Genomic DNA, 25,596 nt, shown 5'->3' with positions numbered 1-25,596 from the left:
CATATTTGCCTACAAGTTCTACAAAGTGTTGGTTAAATTAAAATAAACTTTTATTCACTGTGCCAATGTTATGCCCACTGCTGAGCCAGGTACAAAATAATATTTAAATGTATAACAACAGCCTCTAAAAAACGTTATATTTACCGAACGACCACAGCATTTTGTTCTTTCCAAAAAAAGAACAAAAGTTCTTTTTCATTCATTTTTCACTAATATTTGCAGACTCCCTACTATGCACCAAGGACCTAAAAAGTATAAGAAATTGAAAGATAAACATGACACTGGTTCAGTCCTTTTAGGAACTTATTGTCTAGTGAAGAAGAAACATTTTTTTTTTGAAGGTATCTATGGGGGGGAGGCAAAAATCATCTTTTAAAAAATACAAAATAATGATCATTATTTGGAATTTGAAACTACAGTCGTATAAAGCAAACAGTTTAAATTCCTTATTCCTTCCCCACTCCCATTCTACTTCTGAAGGTTGCCCTCAGTTAGTATTTTGGAAGAGTACTCTTCCAGATCTTTTTCGATGCATAAGAAACATATACATGTACTTTTTCACCCCTAACACATGTATATATTTGTATATGTGTATATACATGTGTGGGATCCTGTTGATATATTGTTTTCTAACCTGTTCTTTTACATTTAATCCTCTGTTGTACATTATCACATGTATATAGAAAAGTGGCCAAAATACGTATATTCAGTTTAGAAAGTAACCCATGTAAACACCAGCCAGATCAATAGATAGAAAACCACAAGTACCCCAAAAACTCCCTGAGCCCACAACCCCCAAATCATTATGCTGAGTTTTATGGTAATCATTTCCTGGGTTTCTTTATAGTTTTACTACCTAAAAGGCACGCAAAAATTTTATAGTTTTTACTACCTAAGAGGCAGGCAAAGTTCAAATTTGCCAGGAATGGCAAATGCCTGTGGGGTAAAAGTAGCTTTAGTTCTCTAAGTCTCTCAGGACTCTCATTTTTGTCTTAGATTTTGGCCTTTAACTCCTTATCTTGTCAGCTCTCTGCTGCTCTGAGGATATTTACATATACCTCTTCAACAGTTTCAACTGTTTTGGTCCATATAATCTAACTGGCTATATTTACAGGAATGGAAATCTGTGTCACTTGTCAGTTTTTAATTTCTTCCTTGCACTGCAGTTATATGTATAAATGTGAAATCTTATCTACTAGTTTGTAAGCTTGTTAAGGGTTATATGAGCCAAATATTTTTTATTTTCAGCAAAATTAATAAAATATGCAATAACTATACTAGGATTAAAGAGAATAGGAATAGAAAAAGAGAATGAAAACGCAATTATTCCTGCCCTTGAAGAATCTCCATTTTCTTTTGGTGAAGGAATGAAAGGTGTATATGTATATAACAATTTGGCATTAAACAATTTGAGGCAATATATTATAAAGATAAATATTTAAATGCAACCAATTACATTCACTGACATGGAAAGATTTCTAAGATATAAGGTCAAATGAAAAAAGAAAGTTGAAGAACAGAGTGTGTTAATGTGTGTCTATATAGAACATATAGCACAGATTATGATCTGCTGCGTGTTAATAGGTATGTGTGTGTGTATGCCCAGCTGTGTTCTTTAGCCACAGAAAAATATCGGTGAGGATACATCACAGTGGTTACTTTTATGAACTGGGATTGGGAAGTGTGCTGGTGTGAAAGGATTTATGTACCCTAGAAAAGTCATGTTCTAATCGCAATCCCATTTTGTAACCACAGGTTTTTACTAATCCCTATTCAGCATTGTATGTTGGAAACCTTAATTAGATTATCTCCATGGAGATGTGACTCAATTATTAAGTGTGGGTATTAAGCTTGATTAGGTGGAGGCATGTTTCCACCCATTCCATGTGGGTCTTGACTGGTTTTACTGGAATCCTTCAAAAGAAGAAGTACTGTGGAAAAAGCTGGAGAATGATGACAGCTATGAGAGAGCTTCAGAATGCCACAGAACCACAAAGCAGAGTCCACCAGCCAGCGACTTTTGGAGATGAAGAAGGAAAACACCTCCTGGGGAGCTTCATGAAACAAGAGGCCTGGATAGAAAGCTAGCAGATGCTGCCATGTTTGCCATGCACCCTTCCAGCTGAGAGAGAACTGCTGAATGTCATTGGCCTTTCTGAACCAAGGTATCTGTCCCTGGATACCTTAGATTGGACATTTCTATAGACTTCTTTTAATTTGGACAATTTCACAGCCTTAGAACTGTAAACTAGTAACTTATTAAATTCCCCTTTTAAAAAGCCATTCTGTTTCTGGTATATTGCATTCTAGCAAACTAGAACAGGAAGCCAGAGGAGTTATCTATTCACTCAAAAATATTCTGTATAACATTTTGATAAGAAGCATAAATTACTTTCAAAGTTAGGGAAAAAAAATTTAAAGATATACTCAAATATCTTAATATTCTTTCATCAACACATGTACGACACCAATACTAAGGGTCAATAATGGCGGTGAGGTGGGAATAAGGGGGATGAGGTATTTTGGGTTTTCTTTTTTCTTATTATTTATTTTTCTGGAGTAATGAAAATGTTCTAAAATCGATCATGGTGATGAATGCACAACTATGTGATGATACTGTGAGCCACTGATTGTATACTGCAGATGGATTGTTTGGTGTGAGAATATATCTCAATAAAAGGGCGTTAAATAAATAAATAAATAAATAAATAAATAAATAAATATATATATACTCTTGAGTGCAAACATATATGATGACAATGGAAATCAAGAAGGAAAAATAGAAATGAAGATAGAAGTAACTGGAAAAGTTAGGAGTGGAAGAGTTTAACTTAGAGGACAGTGGTGGAGGAAGGGATGAGGTTGATGAGAGCTCTGTTTTGAGTAGATATTAGGGAACAAATGAGAGGACTATAAAGAAGTTAACCTGGCTGAAGGGAACTCAGTTTACACTGGAGATAGGATTAAACTAAAATCTGTTATCCTATATAACAGAGCCATAGTGTAAAATATGCAGTGCCAACAATGCTAAGAGTTTATCATTTGTTTGATGGGAAATAGGAGTCATCACAGGTTATTTTGTAGGGTAGTAATCTTGAGATACTATGAGCCTTAGAGAGTAGTTTGCATAAAATAAGATAATGCATGTGAAAGTTTCTGGTAATTTGTAAAGTGCTAGATCGATGATAGGTTTTATTAAGTTACATCAAAAGTTATATTTTTTAGATTATCTTCCCATTCTTGATGGAACACAATACAAGGGAAGAAAGACTCAGAGCAAGGAGATCCCTTAGCACTATGATATACTTGGAATCTCCTCAATATGAAAAATGCAGATAACTGTCCAACTACATAGAACTGTTTAAAGGATTGAATGCATATAAAATAGCATGGTCAATTCATAAATAGCACTTCTCAAGTGTTATTAAAATCTAGATGTATGTAAAAAATGATTAGAACTGATGTTCTGGCCATGGGAATAGAAAAGATAAGACCAAGAGATTTTTCAAAAACAGATAATTGAAATGGATTTATTTATTGGATCTAAGGAATAAAAGAGGAAAAGGTGAAGAGTTCTGGGTTTCCAGCAGAGGAATCTATGAGAATTGTAATATGTTTTCAAGAGAAAATGACTTAGATCTATGAATCACTTTTGGAATCATGACACTTTTCTCATGTGACTTTCACCTGTGTCATCTCTCTGTTACCTCCACCCATAACCTCAACCTTGTCCCCTTGAGTATGGGGCAACCTCCTTTTATTACTAAAAAATGGCTTGACATAATTTTTAAAATAAAAATTGATTTATATCTATCTCGTTTTGGAAAAAATTTCAAGAATGCATAAAAACTAAAATAATTGAGATATGCAAAGTTACTAAGCATTCAATTATTATAATAGGCAAAATTTAGCTTGTCAAAATCAAGGGAAACTCCACATTTAACTTTATGGGGAAAAAAATCTGTTTCAGTAAAATATTTGACAGAATTAAATGTCCATAGTTTTAAATTAATCGTATTTTTATGATATCAAGCCCAGAACTACATTATGAAAACCAAAAAAGATCAACAAAAATTAATCAAGTAAATGATTATTTACTGTACTTTTCTTCTAAGTAGATTTTGACTTCTAAGTAGAAGTAGGTACTTCTTCTAAGTAGAAGCTACGTGCTATAACAATGAGCTGTTGCCTTGCATCCAGGCTTATTATGGTTTTACCATATTTGAAAAATCTTACTTGGACATCCAATGTTGCCTGGCTAAAGGTAAAAAGTTTGAAGATTGTTATATGACAGAAAACAAAAGTTGGGAAAGCTTGCAAGTGGTTTGACATGCTCTGACTCCTTACTTTTCTGAAAGGTTCCATTTCTATAGAAGATGACCGAGTTGGCAATTGTGTAATCAAGCCTCTAGAACTAGTTACAACTCTGCAATGTGACAATTGTTTTGCAATGTAATTTGTCACCATCATATGAAAATCTTGGGAAATGAAACATTTTGTTTACCTGCTAGTTTCTGTCAGAACAACTCATGTACACAACTTTATGCTAAATTACCAACATACATTTCTTAGAACTTATAACTAGATTTAAAAAGTAATGTTACTATTTGTACATACTTGAAAAGTTAAAAAAAAACAAAAAGGAAAAATACAGTTGCTTCACAATAATATGGGTAGGTGATGAGGGAGATTAAACAAAACTGGCTATGAGGTGCGACCTGTTGGAGCCAGGGATGAGTACACAAGAGATTTATATCCTATTTTTCCTACTTTTTGTGTATGTTTGAAATGTTCCATTATAAAAAGTTATAAAAAGGTATATACATAATTTTACAAGATTGCCTCTTAGCTTTACATTAAAAAGGGATATCAAAGTATTATCAAGAGGACTGCAAAAAATGTGCCATCTTTAGAACACTGAGTTAAGATTTCAAGAGTTTGTGTGGCTTATTTGCCCAACAAAAATAACAAAAACGATGCCAGAATATAATCTTTCTTATGCACATACTGTTTTTTTTTTTAACCCATCTATTATTAAATGTCACTATATACACAGCCCCACAGAAATAAACAGTTTGGGATCAGAGAATTTATTAAAAAGGCAAATAGATGAAGAAACCATGTAAAAAGCAATGAAAAAGAAAAATAACAGTTTAAAGTAGACTTTTGTTCAGTATTTTCTCCACACCCTAAAATTTGGCCAGCCCTTTCAGTCTCTGTTTCAAAGCTGTTAACATCTCTCTTATTCTAATAAACTATGTTACCTTGGAAGTGGTTGCAAAAATATGTAGACTCTGGGATTTGTGTCAGAATAATGACATGGAGCTGCTTTGTTGGCCTGCACATCTTCAATATGTGAACAGAGGCAATGGGGGGGGGGCAGTTTTCATTTCTGTGATAACAATCTTTTTACTCAATTAACTTTACAGTACCTTAAAAATTAGTTGTAATTATAATACTGACATAGTCTCATATTTAAACAATACAGATACATAAAAAGTAAAAATACTAAACCCAGGTTTTCGTGTGTTTGCAAACGTAATACATAAAATACACTTAATTACAAAAGCCAGATCCATCTTTCTGTTCAGGAACTCATTTATTTCACTAGGTAGCACTCATGGGTGACGGATTTAGAGTAGATGCAGGTGACACCTGAGTGCTGCTGGTGGTGGTGGGCGCTGAGCAACAGGTAGCACCAGGTGGTGGACAGCTCGCAGTAACAGGAGGTGCGCAGTATGCATGAGAAGACAGGTCACGTGGAGCTCTGGAAATGGTCCAGCCTGGAAGTCCTAAGAAGGCTGGTGGGTAGCTAAACTAGAGCAAAGGGTCTTAGACCAGGGTATGGCCCTGAGGCTTACACAAAAGAGGGGAATTCTGAACTGTCTGCTTTGGGAGACATGGAAAGAGGAATGGTGTGATGTCTATAGGCTGACCCCAAAAGCAGAGAGGTTTTGAGTAGTCACAGTGTCTGGTTTCCTGTTTTGAGCAGCACGGTCTCCAGATGCAGTAGCTGTCACTCTCTACATATGGCTAGTGCAGCCATACTATTAACAGAAGCCTTTATAGTGGGTGTGAAATGGTATCTCATAGTTTTGTTCTGTTTTTTTTTTACCCTCATAAAACTTTGTTTTAATGGATCCCAAAATTCAGTGACAAATTTTTGGTCATTGTTTCCATTTAAAAAGTAATATTTTAAAAAACTAATAACGTAAAATTACTACACAAGGGGAGAGGCCAAGATGGCGGCTTAGCAAGGTGTGCGATTTAGCTCGTCCTCCAGAACAGCTACTAAATAACCAGGAACAGTACAGAACAGCTCCTGGGGCCATGTCAGTGACCCGACACACAGTGTACCCTAGTCTGGACCAGCTGGATCGGCTGTGAGACCCCCCCAGAACCGTGAGTTCCCCAAGTCGTGGTGGCTGACATCCCTCCCCCACAGGCTGCTTCCCAGAGGGGGAAGGAAAGAGACTTTACCAGCAGCAGGGACTGAGTGCAACCAAACGCCAATTATAGAATTAATCAACAAATTCTGACAACTAAAAATAGGCCTCCAGCTCAGGTGAACCTGGTCAAAGTGGAGGTTGCTCATTTTTGCCCCGGCACCTAGGGGACAGGGCTGACGGAAAAACAAACAAAAAAAGAAACAGAGGTTTCTGTGGCTGTGTTTTATAAAGTCTTGACTGCCTTTGGACACAGTGGCAGGGCTTCTCAGGCTGCAACTGCCCCAGACATAGGCAGAAACAAGCTTGTTTGAAGGCTTGTCTGGAGCCTGTGCTTTCCCCAGGGGAGGGGTGAAGTCCAGCTCAGGTGGAATCGCTCCCTGAAGGAATTCAGACACCAGAGGTTGGTAATTTGAAGCCATTAAAACCAGCCTACAGCCTCTCCTCTGTCTCCACCATGCCTCCAGCAGGGAGAGTCTACCAAAGTTAAAGGAACCATATCATCTTATGCTGGTGGGACCTGCAGGCAGACAAGTGCCTTATACTGGACAGGATAAGAAAAACAGAGTCCAGAACTTCATAGGAAAGTCTTTCAACCTACTGGGTCTCACTCTCAGGGAAAACTGACGTAGGTGACTCTTTCCTCCTGATAGGAGGCCAGTTTGGTCTGAGAAAATCCGGCTGGGTAGACCCTCCTAAGGGTGGGAGGAAAAAGGCACAATACAGGCAGGGCAAGAAACAAGAAAACAAGAACTGAAAAATCTTCCTCTGTTAAACAAAACCTAAGCTAGCGGTCCAGAAAAAGCTGAACTGAATGTGAAAGAACAGACAGACAACAAATTCATCCAGCAAGAAAACGCCAGGTAAAATAAGTGAAAACAATTTCCAGAAAAACTAATTAAGGTAATTAAATGTCTAGATGCCAGCAAAAAATAACAAATCATACTAGGAAAACTGAAGATATGGCCAATCAAAGGATCAAACCAACAATTCAAATGACACACAGGTGCTGAAACAATTAGTTCAGAATATAGGAACAGACATGGAAAACCTCATCAAAAACCAAATCAATAAATTGAGGGTGGATATAAAGAAGGCAAGGATTGAACAAAAAGAAGAAATTGAAAGTCTGAAAATACAAATCACAGAATTTATGGGAATGAAAGGCACAGTAGAAGAGATGAAAAAAAAACAATGGAAACCTACAATGTTAGATTATGAGAGGCAGAAGATAGGATTAGTGAACTGGAGGACGGAACATCTGAAATCTGACAAGCGAAAGAAAATATAGGGAAAAAAGTGGAAAAATATGAGTAGGGACGCAGGGAACTGAATGACAATATGAAGCACACGAATATATGTGTTCTGGGTGTCCCAGAAGGAGAAGAGAAGGGGAAAGGAGGAGAAAAACTAATGGAGGAAATTACCACTGAAAATTTCCCAACTCTTATGAAAGACTTAAAAATACAGATCCAAGAAGTGCAGTATACCCCAAAGAGAACAGACTGAAATAGATGTACTCCAAGATACTTACTAATCAGAATGTGAGAGGTCAAAGAGAAAGAGAGAATCTTGAAAGCAGTAAGAGAAAAGCAATACATCACATACAAGGAAAGCCCAATAAGACTATGAGTAGGTTTCTCAGCAGAAAGGATGGAGGCGAGAAGACAGTGGGATGATACATTTAAATTACTAAAAGAGAAAAACTGCCAACCAAGAATTCTACATCCAGCAAAATTGTCCTTCAAAAATGAGGGAGAAATTAAAACATTTGCAGACAAAAAATCACCGAGAGAATTTGTAACCAAGAGACCAGCTCTGCAAGAAATACTAAAGGGAGCACTAGAAACAGCTACAAAAAGACAGAAGACAGAGGTGTGGAGAAGAGTGTAGAAAGGAAGACTATGAGTAAAGGTAAAAAGAATAAAATTAGATATGACATATAAAATCCAAAAGGCAAAATGGTAGAAGAAAGTACTACCTGTACAGTAATAACACTAAATGTTAATGGATTAAACTCCCCAATCAAAAGACATAGACTGGCAGAATGGATTAAAAAACAGGACCCATCTATATGCTGTCTACAGGAAACACATCTTATACCCAAGGATAAACATAGGTTGAAAGTGAAAGATTGGGAAAAGATATTTCATGCAAATAACACACAGAAAAGCACAAAAGTAGCTATACCAATATCCAACAAATTAGATTTCAAATGTAAAACAGTTAAAAGAGACAAAGAAGGATACTATGTATTAATAAAAGGAACAGTTCAACAAGAAGACATAACAATCATAAATATTTTTGCACTGAACTAGAATGCTCCAAAATACATGAGGCAAACAGGAAAACACTGAAAAGAAATAGACACATCTACCATAATAGCTGGAGACTTCAATTCGACACTATCATCAATGGACAGAACATCTAGACAGAGGATCAATAAAAAAACAGAGAATTTGAATAATCCAATATAAGAGCTAAACTTAACAGACATTTAAAGAACATTACACCCCACAACAGCAGGATACATCTTTTCCTCAAGTGCTCATGGATCATTCTCAAGGAGAGACCATATGCTGAGGCACAGAGCAAGTCTCAATAAATTTAAAAAGACTGAAATCATACAAAACACTTTCTCAGATGATAAAGGAATGAAATTGGAAATCAATAATAGGCAGAGTGCCAGAAAATTCACAAATACATGGAGGCTCAACAACACACTCTTAAACAACCAGTGGGTCAAGGAAGAAATTACAAGAGAAATCAGTAAATATCTCAAGGTGAATGAAAATGAAAACCCAACATATCTAAACTTATGGGACGCAGCAAAGGCAGTGCTAAGAGGGAATTTTTTTTTGCCCTACATGTCTACATCAAAAAAGAAGAAAGGTCAAAAATAAAGGAATTAACTGTCCACTTGGAAGAAGTAGAGAAAGAACAGCAAACTAACCTCAAAGAAAGCAAAAGGAAAGAAATAATGCTGATTAGAGCAGAAATAAAGGAAATTGAGAACATGAAAACAATTGAGAAAATTAACAAAACCAAAAGCTGCTTTTGTGAGAAAATCAATAATATTCATGGGCCCTTAGTGAGGTTGACAAAAAGAAGAAGAGAGAGGATGCAAATAAATAAGATCAGAAATGAAAGAGGAGACATAACCACTGACCCCAAAGAAATAAAGGAAGTAATGACAGGATACTATGAACAACTTAATGCTAATAAATACAACAATGTAGATGAAACGTACAACTTTCTAAAAGTCATGAACAACCACACTGACTTGAGAAGAAATAGACGACCTCAACAAACTAATCACAATAAAAGAAAAGAAACTGAATCAGTCATTAAGAAGCTCCCCAAAAAGAAAAGCCCATGACCAGATGGCTTCACATGTGAATTCTATCAAACATTCCAGAAAGAATTAGTACCAATCTTGCTCAAAATCTTCAAAAAAATTGAAGAGGAGGGAAAGCTGCCTAACTCATTCTATGAAGCCAACATCACCCTCATACCAAAGCCAGAAAAAGATATTACAAAAAAAGAAAACTAAAGGCCAATCTCTCTAATGAATATAGATGCAAAAATCCTCAACAAAATTCTAGCAAATTGAATCCAGCAACACATTAAAAGAATTATACATCATGACCAAGTAGGATTCATCCCAGGTATATAAGGATGGTTCAACATAAGAAAATCAATTAATGTAATACACAATATCAACAATCCAAAGCAAAAAAACCACATGATCATTTTAATTGATGCAGAAAAGGCATTTGACAAAATTCAACATCCTTTCCTGTTGAAAACACTTCAAAGGATAGGAATAGAAGGGAACTTCCTCAACATGATAAAGGGAATATATGAAAAACCCACAGCTAACATCATCCTCAATGGGGAAAAACTGAAAACTTTCCCCCTAAGATCAGGAACAAGACAAGGATGTCCACTATAATCATTGTTATTCAACATTGTGTTGGAAGTTCTAGCCAGAGCAATTAGACAAGAAAAAGAAATCAAGGCATCAAAATTGGAAAGGAAGAAGTAAAACTCTCGCTGTTTGCAGATGATATGATACTGTATGTCGAAAACCCTGAAAAATCCACAGCAAAACTACTAGAGCTAATAAATGAGTACAGCAAAGTAGGTTACAAGATCAACACTCAAAAATCTGTAGTGTTCCTATACACTAGTAATGAACATTCTGAAGGGGAAATCAAGGAAAGAATTCAATTCCATTTACAATTGCAACCAAAAGAATAAAATATTTAGGAATAGGGGCGGGCCGCGGTGGCTCAGCGGGCAAAGTGCTTGCCTGCTACGCCGGAGGACCTCGGTTCGATTCCCGGCCCCAGCCCATGTAACGAAAACGGAGAAACAAAATACAATAAAACAAGAAAATGTTTAAAAGATGTTTCCCTTTCTTCCTCTCTTCCTTCCTTCTAAAAAAAAAAAAAAAAAAAAAAAAAAATTTAGGAATAAATTTAACTGAAGAGACAAGAGACCTATACAGAGAAAACGATAAGAAATTGTTAAAAGAAATCACAGAAGAGCTAAACAAATGGAAGGGCATACTATGTTCATGGATTGGAAGATTAAATATAGTTAACATGTCAATTCTACATAAATTGGTTTACAGATTCAATGCAATACCAATTAAAATCCCCAAAACTTACTTTTCAGAAACAGAAAAACCAATAACCAAATTTATGTGGAAGGGCAGGGTGCCCCAAATAGCTAAAAGTACCCTAAGGAAAAAAAAATGAAGTTGGAGGTCTCATGCTACCTGACTTTAAGGCATATTATGAAGCTACAGTGATCAAAACAGCATGGTACTGGCATAAAGATATACTGACTAATGGAATCAAATAGAGTGTTCAGATATAGACCCTCTCATCTATGAACAATTGACCTTTGATAAGGCAGTCAAGCCAACTCATCCGGGACAGAACAGTCTCTTCAATAAATGGTGCCTAGAGAATTGGATATCCACATGCAAAAGAAAGAAAGAGGACCCATATCTCACAGCCTATACAAAAGTTAACTCAAAATGGATCAAACACTTAAACATTAGATCTAAGACCATAAAACTGTTAGAAGAAAAGGTAGTGAAATATCTTATCAATCTTATAATAGGAGGCGGTTTCTTAGACGTTACACCCAAAGCAAGAGCATTGATGAAAGTAATTAAAAAAATGAGAACTCCTCAAAATTAAACACTTTTGCGCATCAAAGAACTTCATAAAGAAAGTAAAAAGATAGCCTACACAATGGGAGACAATATTTGGAAACAACATATTAGACAAAGGACTAGTATCCAGAATTTATAAAGAGCTTGTTCAACTCAACAACAAAAGACAGCCAACCCAATTACAAAATGGGCAAAAAACTTGAACATACACTTCTCAGAAGGGGAAATACAAATGGCCAAAAGGCACATGAAGAGATGCTCAACTTCCCTGGCTATTAGAGAAATGCAAATCAAAACCACAATGAGATATCATTTCACACCCACCAGAATGGCTATTATCAATAAAAGAGAAAATGACAAGTGCTGGAGAGAATATGGAGAAAGAGGCACACTTATCTACTGTTGGTGGGAATGTCAAATGGTGCAACCACACTGGAAGGCAGTTTGGTAGTTCCTCAAAAAACTGAATATAGAATTACCATATGATCCGGCAATACCATTGTTAGGTATCTCCTCAGAGGACATGAGGGCAAGGACACAAATGGACATTTGCACACCAATGTTTATAGCAGCATTATTTACAACTGCAAAGAGATGGAAACAGCCAAAATGTCCATCAACAGAGGAGTGGCTAAACAAACTGTGGTATATACATACGATGGAATATTATGCAGCTGTAAGACAGAATAAAGTTATGAAGTATGTAACAACATGGATGGACTTTAAGGACATTATGCTGAGTGAGATTAGCCAGAAACAAAAGGACACATACTGTATGGTCTCACTGATATGAGCTGACATTAGTGGATAAACTTGGAGAATTTCGTTGGTAACAGAGACCATCAAGAGGTAGAAATAGGGTAAGATATTGGGTAATTGGAGCTGAAGGGATACAGATTGTGCAACAGGACTGAATGTAAAAACTCAGAGATGGACAGCACAATACTACCTAACTGTAATACAATTATGTTAAAACACTGAATGAAGCCGAATGTGAGAATGATAGAGGGAGGAGGGCTGGGGGCACAAATGAAATCAGAAAGAAAGATAGACAATAAAGATTGAAATGGTATAATCTAGGAATGTCTAGAGTGTATAATGATAGTGACTAAATGTACAAATCTTAAAAATGTTTTTGCATGAGGAAGAACAAAGGAATGTCATTACTGCAGGGTGCTGAAAATAGATGGTAATTAATATTTTAAAATTTCAACTTATGTGTGAGACTAAAGCAAAAAATATTTATCTGGCACAAAATTTATATTTTGACTAGTGCATTTCCTAATATAACTTATGTAGACAGCTTAATTGAACATCATAAGTACATGGAACCATGAGTAGGACGTGAGATTTTGTTGGTTTGTCCATAGTGATGCCCCAATAAATCCCAGAGTGATTTGATCAGTAAATAAAAAAGTAGTTGTAAAGTCCCCTTTGAGGAATGGTGAGAACGGGGGAAAATTCAACTTCCCAAGTTGAATTCTTGATATTCTCACAAGCAGTGTGGACAACCAAAGCTATAGACTGAGCCCCCAGTCTTGGGGTTCATTCATATGAATCTTAACCCCACAAAGGATAGGTCAAGCCTACTTAAACTAGGCCTAAGAATCACCCCCAAGAGAACCTCTTTTGTTGCTCAGATGTGGCCTCTCTTTCCAGCCAACACAACAAACAAACTCACCACCCTCCCCCTGTCTACGGGGGACATGACTTCCAGGGGTATGGACCTTCCTGGCAATGTGGGACAGAAATCCTAGAATGAGCTGAGACTCAGCATCAAGGGATTGAGAAAACCTTCTCTACCAAAAGGGAGAAGAGTGAAATGAGACAAAGTGCCAATGGCTGAGAGATTCCAAACAGAGTCGAGAGGTTATCCTGGAGGTTATTCTTACGCATTAAGTAGATATCACCTTGTTATTCAAGATGTAATGGAGAGGCTGGAGGGAACTGCCTGAAAATGTAGAGCTGTGTTCCAATAGCCATGTTTCTTGAAGATGATTGTATAATGATATAGCATTCACAATGTGACTGTGATTGTGAAAACTTTGTGTCTGATGCTCCTTTTATCTACCTTGTCGACAGATGAGTAGAACATATGGAATAAAAATAAATAATAGGGGGAAGAAATGTTAAAAAAAAAAACAACAAAAAAAAAACTACCACACAAAAACAAATGGTCCTCACTCAGTATTGTTTCTGCACCAACCATAACCACTTTCCTGGAACCCAGTACCAAAACCAAGATGCCCACTGTGGGACTCAGCACCTGGATATCTTCTCCAGATGAAGTCAAAGAAGCTATGAAGGCAGCAACTGACAAAAGACATCATCACACTGACTGTGCCTATGTCTACCTAAATGAGGATGAAGCTGGTGAAGCCCTACAAGAGTAGATTCAAGAGTAGCTATAAGCAGGAGAACCTCATCATTGTTAATAAGTATGGTACACCTTCTTCAAGAGTCCCCTTGTAAGGGAAGTCTTCCAGAAGACTTTAAAGGATCCAAAACTGGACTATCCACACCTCTGTCTTGTTCACTTTCCACAGGGATTACAGCCTGGGAAGTTCTAGTTCTGTGAAGATGATAAAAGTAATATTCTCCCCAGGAAAACAACATACTTGGATGCCTGGGAGGTAATGGAAGAACTGGTGGATGAGGGGCTGGTGAAAGCCACTGGGATCTCCAACTTCAACCACTTCCAGATTGAAAGACTTTTGAACAAACCTGGACTGAAACATAAACCAGTGCCTAGCCAGATGGAATGTCACCCTTACCTCACTCAGGAGAAACGGATCCAGTACTGTCACTCCAAGGGCATCACAGTCACTGTCTACAGCCTCCTGAGCTCTCCAGACAGACCCTGGGTCAAGCTGGGGGACCTTCACTACTGGAGGATCCCAAATTAAGGAGATTGCTGCAAAGCACAAAAAAACCACAGTCCAGGTTTGGATCCAGTTCCATATTCAGAGGAATGTGGTCATGATCCCCAAGTCTGTGACACCTTAATGCATTACTGAGAATTTTCAGGTCTTTGACTTTAAATTGAGTGATGAGGAGATAGGAATTATACTAAGCGTCAACAGAAGCTGGGGGGCCTGTGCCACAGAGCATATCTCTCATTTGGAGGATTATCCATTCAAAGCAGAATATTGAGGCTGAATCTCCAGATCAGATTACACAGTGGATTCTCTCTGTTAATTATACCGATGTGTACTTCACTCTGCCTGCAACCAATTTTAACCAAGCTTTTCTGAAATCATACAGAATGTGGCTCTGTTGTATGTGAGACTCTAGTGTTTAATCAGTACTAGTATATTCACTTAGGAACAGCTCATCATTGGGAGATTAGTCTTGGAAAAACAAATAGAAGTTTTTTTTCACTTGTTTCATCATACGTTTATTATTTACTACGTATTCTGCTACCACTGCGAATACAAAGAAGTAAATAATAACTGCATTTACTGAGAGTTTAGCATGCTGCCAACACCATGAAATAACGGCTTTTTGTATGTGTCAACTGCGCTGGTTTGAAACTGTTATATACCCCAGAAAAGCCATGTTCTTTTAATCCAGTCTCTTAGGGTACAACTATTGTTGGGTGGGACTTAAGATTGGGTGTTTTCATGGAGATGTGACCCACCCAATTGTGGGTGGTACCTTTCGATTAGATTGTTTTCATGGAGATATGATCTCACTCATTCAAGGTGGTCCTTAATTAGTTTACTAGAGTCCTTATAAGAGTGGATACAGAGAGCAGAGAGATGAAACCAAGACACAGATGTTTGGGGCTGCTAAGCTAAGAGCAGAAACACAGAGGAGAAGCTAAGTAAGGAAACACAGATGCTTAGAGTAAAAACCACTGGAAACTGGAGCTGAGACAGGTGTTTAAAACCAGAAGCTGAGAGAGAAGTATAGCAGACATTGCCATGTTTCTTCTCATGTGAAAAGACAAAATGACACTGACAAAATCGGCCTTCCTTGAGAGAAGGCATTCTCTTTTGATGCCTTAATGTGGACATATTTATGTCCTTAGAACTGTAAATTTGTAGCTTAATAAATCTCTTTTATATAAACCAAACAACAACAACAATAAAAATCGTCCACAGACAGCTTCATATGTGAGTTTTACCAAACATTCCAAAAAGGACTAATATAAATGCTGCTCAAACTCTTCAAAAAAATTGAGGAAAAAGAAACTCTACTTAACTCATTTTATGAAGCTACCATAACTTTAACATCAAAACCAGATAAAGACACTACAAGAAAAAAAAAACTACAGACCAATCTCACTTAGGAACATAGGTGCAAAAATGCTTAACAAAATACTACCAAATTGAATCCAATGACACATCAAAAGAATTACACATTATGACCAAGTAGGATTTATATCAAGAATGCAAGGGTGGTTCAAAACAATAAAATCAATCAATGTAATAGAGCACAGTATCAAATTGAAATGAAAAATCTCGATCATATTCAGTGATACTGAAAAAATATTTGACAAAATCCAGCATCCTTTCCTGATAAAAACACTTCAAAAGGTAGGAATCAAAGGAAACTTCCTCAATATGATAAAGGGTGTATATGAAAAAACCCACAGCCAGCATGATACTTAATGATGAGAGACTGAAAGCATTCCCCCTAAGATTAGGAACGAGAAAGGATGCCCACTGTCACTACTATTATTCAACATTGTACTAGAAGTCCAGTACTTTAGTTTCATGCTGTTTTGACCACTATGGCTTTATAGAAAGCTTTAAAGTCAGGAAGTGATAGTCCTTCCACTTCACTCTTCTTTTTTAGGATATCTTTAGATAGTCAGGTTTTTTTTCCCTTCTAAATAAATTTGATAACAAGCTTTTCCAAGTCTTCAAAGGAGTCTAGTACTTCTAGTACAGGAGCGATGAGATAGGAAAAAGAAACAACAGGCATCCAAATAGGATAGGAAGAAGTAAAACTTTCACTATTTGCAGATGAAATGGTCCTATATTTAGAAAACCCTGAGAAATCTATGGCAAAGCTACCTGAGCTAATAAACAAATTCAGCAAAGTGGCGGGATACAAGATCAGTGTGCAAATATCAGTTATGTTTCTATATATAAGCATAACCATCTAAGGAGACAATTAAGGAAAAAAAATCCCATTCAAAATAATGACCAAAAGATTCAGGTATCTAGGAATAAGCCTAAACAGGGATGTCAAGGAATTGTACACAGAAAAGTATAAAATATTACTAGAAGAAATAAAAAATTACCTAAATGATGGAAAGACGTTCTACGCTCATGGATAGGAAGGTTGAATGTTGTTAAAATGTCAATTCTACCCAAATTGATTTACAGATCTAATGCAATACCAATCAAAAATCCCAAAAACCTCCTTTGAAGACTTGGAAAAGCTTGTTATCAAATTTATTTAGAAGGGAAAAAACCCCTGAATATCTAAAGATATCCTAAAAAAGAAGAGTGAAGTGGAAGCACTATCACTTCCTGACTTTAAAGCTTTCTATAAAGCCATAGTGGTCAAAACAGCATGAAACTGACACAAAGACAGAAGTATTGACCAATGGAAGAGAAATGAGAGTGCAGAGATAGACCACTAAAATTGATGAACATTTGATCTTCGATAAGACCCCCAAATCAACTGAACTGGTACAGAATAGCCATTTATGGATATTTGATCTTCAATAAGGCCCCCAAATCCACTGAACTGGGACAGAATAGTCTTTTCAATAGCCAAAAGAATGAAAGAGGACCTACCTTACACCCTATACAAAAATTGATTCAAAATGGATTAAAGACCTAAATGTAAAAGCCAGTACCATAAACCCTCTAGAAGAAAATGCAGGGAAACATCTTCAAGATCTGGTAATAGAGGTAGCTTCTAAAATTTCATACCTAAAGCAAAAGCAGCTAAAGAAAAAATAGACAAATGGGAACTCATTAAGATCAAGAGCTTTTCTGCACTCAAGTACTTTATTAAAAGGTGAAGAGGCAGTCAATTCAATGGGAGAAAATATTTGGAAATCATATATCGGATAAAGGCTTGATATCCTGGATAAATAAATTATACAGTTCAACAACAAAAGAACAAACAATCCAATTATAAAATGGACAGGGGATATGAACAGACATTTCTGAAGAGCAATACAGATGGCTAAAAAGCACATGAAGAGATGCTCATTTTCATTAGTTATAAGGGAAATGCAAATCAAGATGACAATGAGATATCACCTCACACCTATAAGAATGGCTGCTATTATAAACAAATAGATAACTATAAATGTTGAAGAGGATGCAGAGAAATTGGGACACTTATTCGCTGTCAGCATGAATGTATAATAGAGCGGCTGCTGTGGAAGACAGTTGGTAATTCCTCAGACAACTAAGTATTGAGTTATCCTATGACCCGGCAATACCAATACTCGGTATACACCCAGAAAAGCTGAGGGTAGTGACAAGAACAGACATTTGCACACCAATATTCATAGCAGCACTATTCACAATTGCCAAAAGATGAAAACAATTCAAGTGCCCATCAGTGGACAAACAGATGAACAAAATGTGGTGTATGTATATATATATACACACACACGATGGAATAAATACAGCAGTAAGATGAAATGAGGTCCTGGAACACACAAGATGGATGAACCTTGAGGACATAATGCTGAGTGAAATAAGTCAGACTCAACAGGATAGATACCGTATGATTTCGCTATTGTGAATTTGGAAAAGGTAATCTCAGAGGTTACATTGTAGAATATAATAGACCTAGAGGTACACAAAAGCTAGAGATGGAGAAAAGGGTAAAGAGGTTGAATCTAAATGCAAGAGGATGGATAGAAGTGATGGTAACTAATAAGTGGGTTTATAAATAACATTGCCATATTGAAGGTGAATATGATTAAAAGGGGATGTATAATGCTACATATACCACGGATTAAATTTACAATTATAAATAAGTCCTCTTTGAACTATTTCAATGGTTCTATAGTGGACAAAGAATCTATGCTATGGCCAATAGTTAACAGGAAGACATCAACAGTAACACTGCACTATCAGGGGCAACTAACTGTGGGAGAAGGACAAGTGATAAGGGGTAGTTTTGATTTGATAGTTGGTGACGTTAAATTTGCCAGTTCTTTGTCATCATGGACTAATTAAAACTGTCTGAAATTGAGAGTGCTGCTGATTGTACAATGAAATGAAGACATTGTAAGACATGGTTGGTTTATTTTGGACATTATCCATGATGCTCAATACATAGGGGAGGCCAAGGATATAATTACTGAGGAACACAATGGTGAACAGTGATCCACTCATATGATGGAATTCGGTGCAGCTGTAAAAATGAGGGACATTGAGAGGCACACAACCAATTGAATAAACCTTGGGGACAATATATTATGCAAAATAAGCCAGAAACAAAAGAAAAAATATGCTAAGGTCTCTATCAGAAAATACTTATGAGAAAATGGGAGCCTAGATGGGAGCCTAGATTATGGGCTCTTATAGCAGCCACATTTGGTCTGAAGTTGTAGATTTATTTCTGGATTCAGAGACACTGGGCTATATATATATCAGCTGGTGTTTCCCTGGAACTTTGAGAAGTTCTGTGACAGACACCTAGGACCCACAAATGGAGTGCTGTAGCCCTGCAAGTTAGCATAGCTGTATATAATAACTGTTAAAGTAACCTAAAAAGAGATTAGGTCTCAATTAGAGTTTAAAACAAAGCCAATCTGGCTGGGTCTAAGGTAAATTAGAATTCAGGGTAAAAGACTGATAGTGTAAGTCCTCTAGACCTTTACTGACTATATAAGATCAAAGGCAGATAGGTTTATTATGTCTAGAACTTAATTTTTCCATAACACATAATCTAAATCAATCTCTCTGGATAGCTCATTTAAACAACCCAAAGTTGTGGAGTCCAGAATGGGAATGAGGCCTTGCAATTCTCTATAGCTTAATATAATACCAGGCTGCATCTCAGACTATGGCAGGTTGATAATTAAAAAGTATTGGTAGAGTCCCTTGAGGATCTGAAGGGGAGATAAATATATATATGGAACTATTAAACTCTCCCATCTAGGAAAACCCAGGTGTCCTCTCAACCACTGGGGATTCCCAAGAAAATAGGCCAAGCCCTAGGTTTTGAGGCTTACCCTTATGAAACTTATTCTTCTAGGGGAGAAGCTAAGACTACCCATAATAATGCCTAAGAGTTGCTTCCAGGAAGTCTCTTTGTTGCTCAGATGTAGTCTCTCTCTCTCTAAACCCAACTCTACAAAGAAAATAGCTGCCCTCCCTGCCATGTGGGTATAAACCATTCAGGGGTGAAGATCTCTCTGACAACATGGGGTGTGACTTCTGGGGATGAGTCTGACCCTGGCACCATGGGATTGACAACGCCTTCCTGACCAAAGGGCAGCGTAATAACATATGGCATCAGTGGCCAAAAGAGATCAAATGAAGTCAAGAAGCTATTTTGGAGGCTGCTTTTATGTAAGCTGTAGTCAGCTAGTCCTAATTGCCACGGTTTGCTAAATCTCAATCACTCCTGTTGACTCTTAAGAACACCTACGGCTTGAACTGAGACTCTATAAAGGTTTCAGGCACTAGGTTTGCCTCCCTGGAACCTATAATCCCCAGAGGGTTCCTAGGTCAGATGAATCCTGAAACACAAGGGGACCAGCCTCTCCAGGATTATCAATTAATTACATCCCCCTGTCCTTTAGTGTGGACTCCCCTTCTCAACATGAAAAAGTCAGAACAGGCATTGCCCAAAGATGTCTATAGATTGAGAGAAGGATCAAAGGAGAAGGAGGAGGTAAACCAGAGAAAATGGGATTTAACAAATTAGTATGGCAAGCGAATTACTATATTAATATTCCTTCTAGGCTTCAGTGTTTTGGAGCAGCTAGAAGGAAAAATTGGAGATGATGGAATGGTAGCCTATGACAAACTCTGGGAGCTCTTCTGTAATTACTTGACATGTGCTTTGAAAATCATTGCTTTTATTTCTCTCTTTGCTTTGTTTATATATTATATTTTACAATTAAAAAAAGCTTTTCTTTTTTTTAAAAAAAGTCCACAAAACATTCCTTTCCTTCTGAAGGTTTTATGATGCATTGTTATCATTAACCAGTCTTTTACCATTAAATTTAAATGGAAGAAAAGTTCTGAGACTACTCTTCCACCACTGATTAAGACTGGGGTAAGCAGGTGTTATGGGTAATATTCATTTAGCCTCTGAGCTTTCTGGGCAGTCTGGGTGACCCGGACAGCTCCAGGAGCCTTCTTGTCTACTGCCATGATGATACCCATGGAAACAAACAATAAAATGACCCAGAGGAGGATAGCCAAAGATGCTCTCAATACACATGGGCTTGCCAGGAACCATATCAATGATGGCAGTATCACCAGATTTCAGGAATTTGGGGCCATCTTTCAGCTTCTTGCTAGAATGGTGATCAATCTTCCCCTTCAGCTCAGCAAACTTGCAAGCAATGTGAGCTAGATGACAATCAAGCACAGGTACATAACCAGCACTGATTTGGCCTGGTGGTTCAGGATAATAACCTAAGCAGTGAAGCCAACTGCTTTCATTGGTGGGTCATTTTTGCTGTTACCAGCTACACTGGCATGACGAACATCTTTTATAGACATGTTCTTTAGTTTTTTAATGTTTATTGAGATCTCTTCATGCACATACAGTCCATTCAAAGGATACCACCAAGGACTCACAATATCATCACATAGTTGTGTATTCATCACCATGGTCATTTTTAGAGCACTTGTATCACTCCAGAGAAAGAAATAACAAGAAAAAAGAAAAAAACATATATCCCATATCCCTTACCCCTCCCTGGGCACTAGTATTACAAACTACCCATTTTCTTTTTAACCTTTATCCCTGCCCCCCCTATTATTTATTTAGTTTTTTTGTCCTTATTTTTTTATTCATCTGCCCATACCCTGGATAAAGGGAGCATCAGCCAATAGGTTTTTATAATAACTTAGTCACACTGTAAAAGCTATATAGTTATACAATTGTCTTCAAGAGTCAAGGCTGAGGACACTAATGAACATTTGCATGCTGGTGTTTACGGTGGTAGTGTTCACGATTCACAGTGGATGGAGGGGGCTTAAGAGGACAACAACTGAGGAATGAAAGGGGGAACTGTGGTGTATACGTACAATGGCCTACTGAGTGACTGCAAGAAGGAATGGAGTTGTGAGGCATGCAACTAGGCAAATGAACCTTGAGATGAGTATGTTGAATGAAATGTCAGAAACGAAATGACAAACATTACCATGCTTCACTCATATGGGTTAACTATAATATACAAACTCGGAGAATTGAAGTTGAGAGCATGGGTATTAGGCTGGGGCCTAATGTAAAGGGTCCCAGATTGTATATTCTTACAGAATCACATTTGTTCTGGAGTTGTAATTATTATTTCAAACTTCTGAGATACTGAGCTATTTGTGTATAGCCTGGTCATTCCCTGAAACTTCTGGTATTTATGTGACACCTGAGACTCAGAATTAGAGCTCTGAAGCTATGAATATTAGCATTACCCCATACAGCAATAGTTAATAAACTGAAAATTGATCAGACTTCAACAAGAGACATGAATGAAGCTGATCTGGATGGGACTGAGGTAAATCAGAGTAAGTGGAAAGGATGATATGGTCTATACTTTAAAACTTCAACTTCCATTTGAGACCAAAGGTAGTGATGTTTATTTGGTGCAAAATTTATATTTTGGGTAGTGCATTTTCTAATTGAACTTTTATGGTCAGTTTATTCCAACACCATAATGGAATTTTGAATAGGATGTGTGATCTTGTTGGTTTGTACGGGTTAGTGTGATGCCCTGACACATCACAGAGTAACTTGGGCAGACAATAAAAAAGCATTTGCAAATTCTCCTTGGGGGACTGGAGAGAAAGGAGAAAATATTAAACTTCCCCATCTGGGGAATTGCTGATATTCTTGCAAGCAGTGGGGACAACCAATTCAATAGGCTGAGCCCTTGATTTTGGGGTTCACCCCTATGATACTTATTCCTACAAAGGAGAAGCTAAGCCTACTTATAATTATGCCTAACAGTCACCCCAGAGAATCTCTTTTGTTGCTCAGATGTGGCCTCTCTCTCTAAGCCAACTCAGCAGGTGAACTCACTGCCCTCCCTCACTATGTGGGATATGACTCTCAGAGTTGTGTATCTCTTGGGCAATGTGGGACAGGGCTCCCAGGATAAGATGGGACCTGACATGGGACTGAGAAAGCCTTCTTGACCAAAGGGGGAAGAGAGAAATGAGATAAAATAAACTGTCAGTGGCTGAGAAATTTCAAACAGAGTCAAGAGGTTATCCTAGAGGTTATTCTTATGCATTATACAGAGATCCCTTTTAAGTTTATGGTACGTTGGAGTGGCTAGAGGGAAGTACCTGAAACTGCTGAACTGTATTCCAGTAGCCTTGAACCTTGAAGATGATTGTATAACTATACAGATTTTACAATGTGCCTGAGTGATTGTGAAAACCTTGTGTCTGATGCTCCTTTCATCCAGGATCTGGACAGATGAATAAAAAAAATGAGGATAATAAATAAATAAATAAATAAATGCGGGGATAATGGGTAAAAATAATTAGGTAGATTGTGATACTAGTGGTCAATGGGGGAGATAGAGCATATTAGATGGATGAGTTTTTTCTTTTTATTTTTTTTCTTGAGTGATGCAAATGTTCTAAAAATGATCATGGTGGTGAATACACAACTATGTGATGATATTGTGAGCCACTAACTATACTTTGGGTGAACTGTTATGTTTGTAAATATATCTCAACAAAAATATTGTCCTTTGGACAGGCACATTCTTTTCTTTTCTTCTTTTTTTAGTTTTAAAAAAGACAGTTTTATTTCTTTACTGAACACTAAACCATAAAGGATATATAATATAAAAAAATCCATGTAAAAAAAAAAGATGAAAAGTCAGAATATTCTAACCCATTCCCAAGATTGCCCCTTCAGAGGGAATTGCTGTGAATTATTATACATTTCCCTAGAAATGGTATTTGCATTTGAAAGCAAGTGTTTCTTTATATTTTATAATATAAAATGTGCTTCATCTGGCAGAAACACAAATGGAATCAATAACACATACTATTTGGCAGACCTCTTTAGACACATTTTGACACTGAAGCCCAAATTGTCCCTAGGAAGAACTTCACTCAAAACTTCATTTCAACAGACTTTATTTTAGTTGTAGCGCTGACTGGAGTTAAGATGACCACCATGCTGGGTTTGAGAACTCCAGTCTCCACTCAGCCCAAAGGCATAATACCCATACACCAATTTTGTAGACATCCTGAAGAGGCAGACACAAGGGCTCGTCAGTTGGACAGCAGTTGACAGGTTGTATGGTTCCACTGGCACTGCCATCCTTACAGGTGACCTTCCATCCCTTGACACCATTCCAACCAGAAATTGGCCCAAAGGCTACTGTGTCAGGGTTGTAGCCAATTTTCTTAATGTAGGTGTTGATTTCTCTAATCATTTCCTCATATCTCCAGTGGAATCCATTTTGTTAACATCAACTATTGGTTGTTTCACAATCAATGTGTAAGCCAAAAGGGCATGTTCACGGGTCTGCTCATTCTTGGAGACATCAGCTTCAAATTCACTAACACCAGCAACAACAATGGCATAGTCAGCCTGATACGTGCCTGTAATCATGTTTTAAAGAGGGTCTCTGTATCTTGGGGCATCAGTGATGGTCACATAATACTTGCTGGTCTCAAATTTATCTTCTTGAGGAAGTTCCCTTCAATTTCTAATTTTCTGAGTGTTTTTATCAGCAGGGTATCTGGATTTCATCAAATGCCTATTTGTGTCAACTGAGATGATCACGTGTTGTTTTATCCTTTCCTTCACTCTGTTAATATGGTGTATTTCATTATTTGTTTTCCTTATGTTGAACCACCCTTGCGTACCTGAGATAAACACCACTGATCCACTGATCATGGCGTATAATTCCTTTTATGGGTTGTTGGTTTTTGTTTACTAATATTTTACCGAGGATTTTTACATTTATATCCATAAGGGATATAGCTTTGATATTAGATTAATGTTGGCCTCATAGAAGGGGTTACAGAATATCCCCTCCTCTTCAATTTTTTGGAAGAATTTGGACAGGATTCGTATTGACTCCTCTTGGAATGTTTGGTAAAATTCACCAGTAAAGTCATCTGGTCCTAGGCTTTTCTTTGGGACAGGATTCGTATTGACTTCTCTTGGAATGTTCGGTAAAATTCACCAGTAAAGTCATCTGGTCCTAGGCTTTTCTTTGTTGGGAGTTTCTGATGACTGATTCAACTTCTTTACTGTTATTGCTCTGTTGAGATCTCCTATTTTTTCCTGAGTCAGTGCACGCAGTTTATGTGTTTCTAGGAATCTGTCCATTTCACCTAGGTTACCTAATTTTTTGGCATACAGTTGTTCATAGTATCCTCTTATATCTCTTTTTATTTCTAGAGTGTTGTTAGTAATACCTCCCCTTTCATTTCTGATTTTAGTCATTTGTGTCCTCGCTTTTTTTTTGTCAGTCTAGCTAACGGTTAGTCAATGTTATTGACATTTTCAAGGAAACAACTTCTGGTTTCATTGGTTCTAATTTTTATTCTCTATTTCATTTATCTCTTCTGTAATCTTTGTTGTTTCTTTCCTTCTCTTTGCTCTATTTTTGTTTTTGTTTTCTCTTTGTTTTCTAGATTCATCAGTTTTGAGGTTAGGTTTCTGGTTTGAGGTATTTCTACTTCTTTAATGCAAGCCTTTAGACTGTAAATTTCACTGTTAGCATTGCTTTTGCTGTACGTCATAAGTTTTGTAATGTTGTGTTTTCATTTTCATTCACCCCAAGATAATTCTTATTTTAGTTCATAAGCTGCC

At 37.1% G+C, this 25,596-nt stretch overlaps 1 protein-coding gene and 1 pseudogene across 2 annotated transcripts in view; one reads left to right on the top strand and one right to left on the bottom strand.

Annotated features, from left to right (window-relative positions):
* Positions 1 to 14,790, top strand: part of LOC143685752 (aldo-keto reductase family 1 member B10 pseudogene) — a 44,638-nt pseudogene extending 29,848 nt beyond the window's left edge.
* Positions 1 to 25,596, bottom strand: part of NSMCE2 (NSE2 SUMO ligase component of SMC5/6 complex) — a 351,982-nt gene that overhangs the window by 123,968 nt on the left and 202,418 nt on the right. The window lies entirely within an intron of this gene.

Source organism: Tamandua tetradactyla, chromosome 6 (assembly GCF_023851605.1).
Source record: "Tamandua tetradactyla isolate mTamTet1 chromosome 6, mTamTet1.pri, whole genome shotgun sequence".
Taxonomy (NCBI): Eukaryota; Metazoa; Chordata; class Mammalia; order Pilosa; family Myrmecophagidae; genus Tamandua; species Tamandua tetradactyla.
Note: the sequence above shows the minus strand (reverse complement) of the source record. Positions and strands in the feature narration are given on the sequence as shown.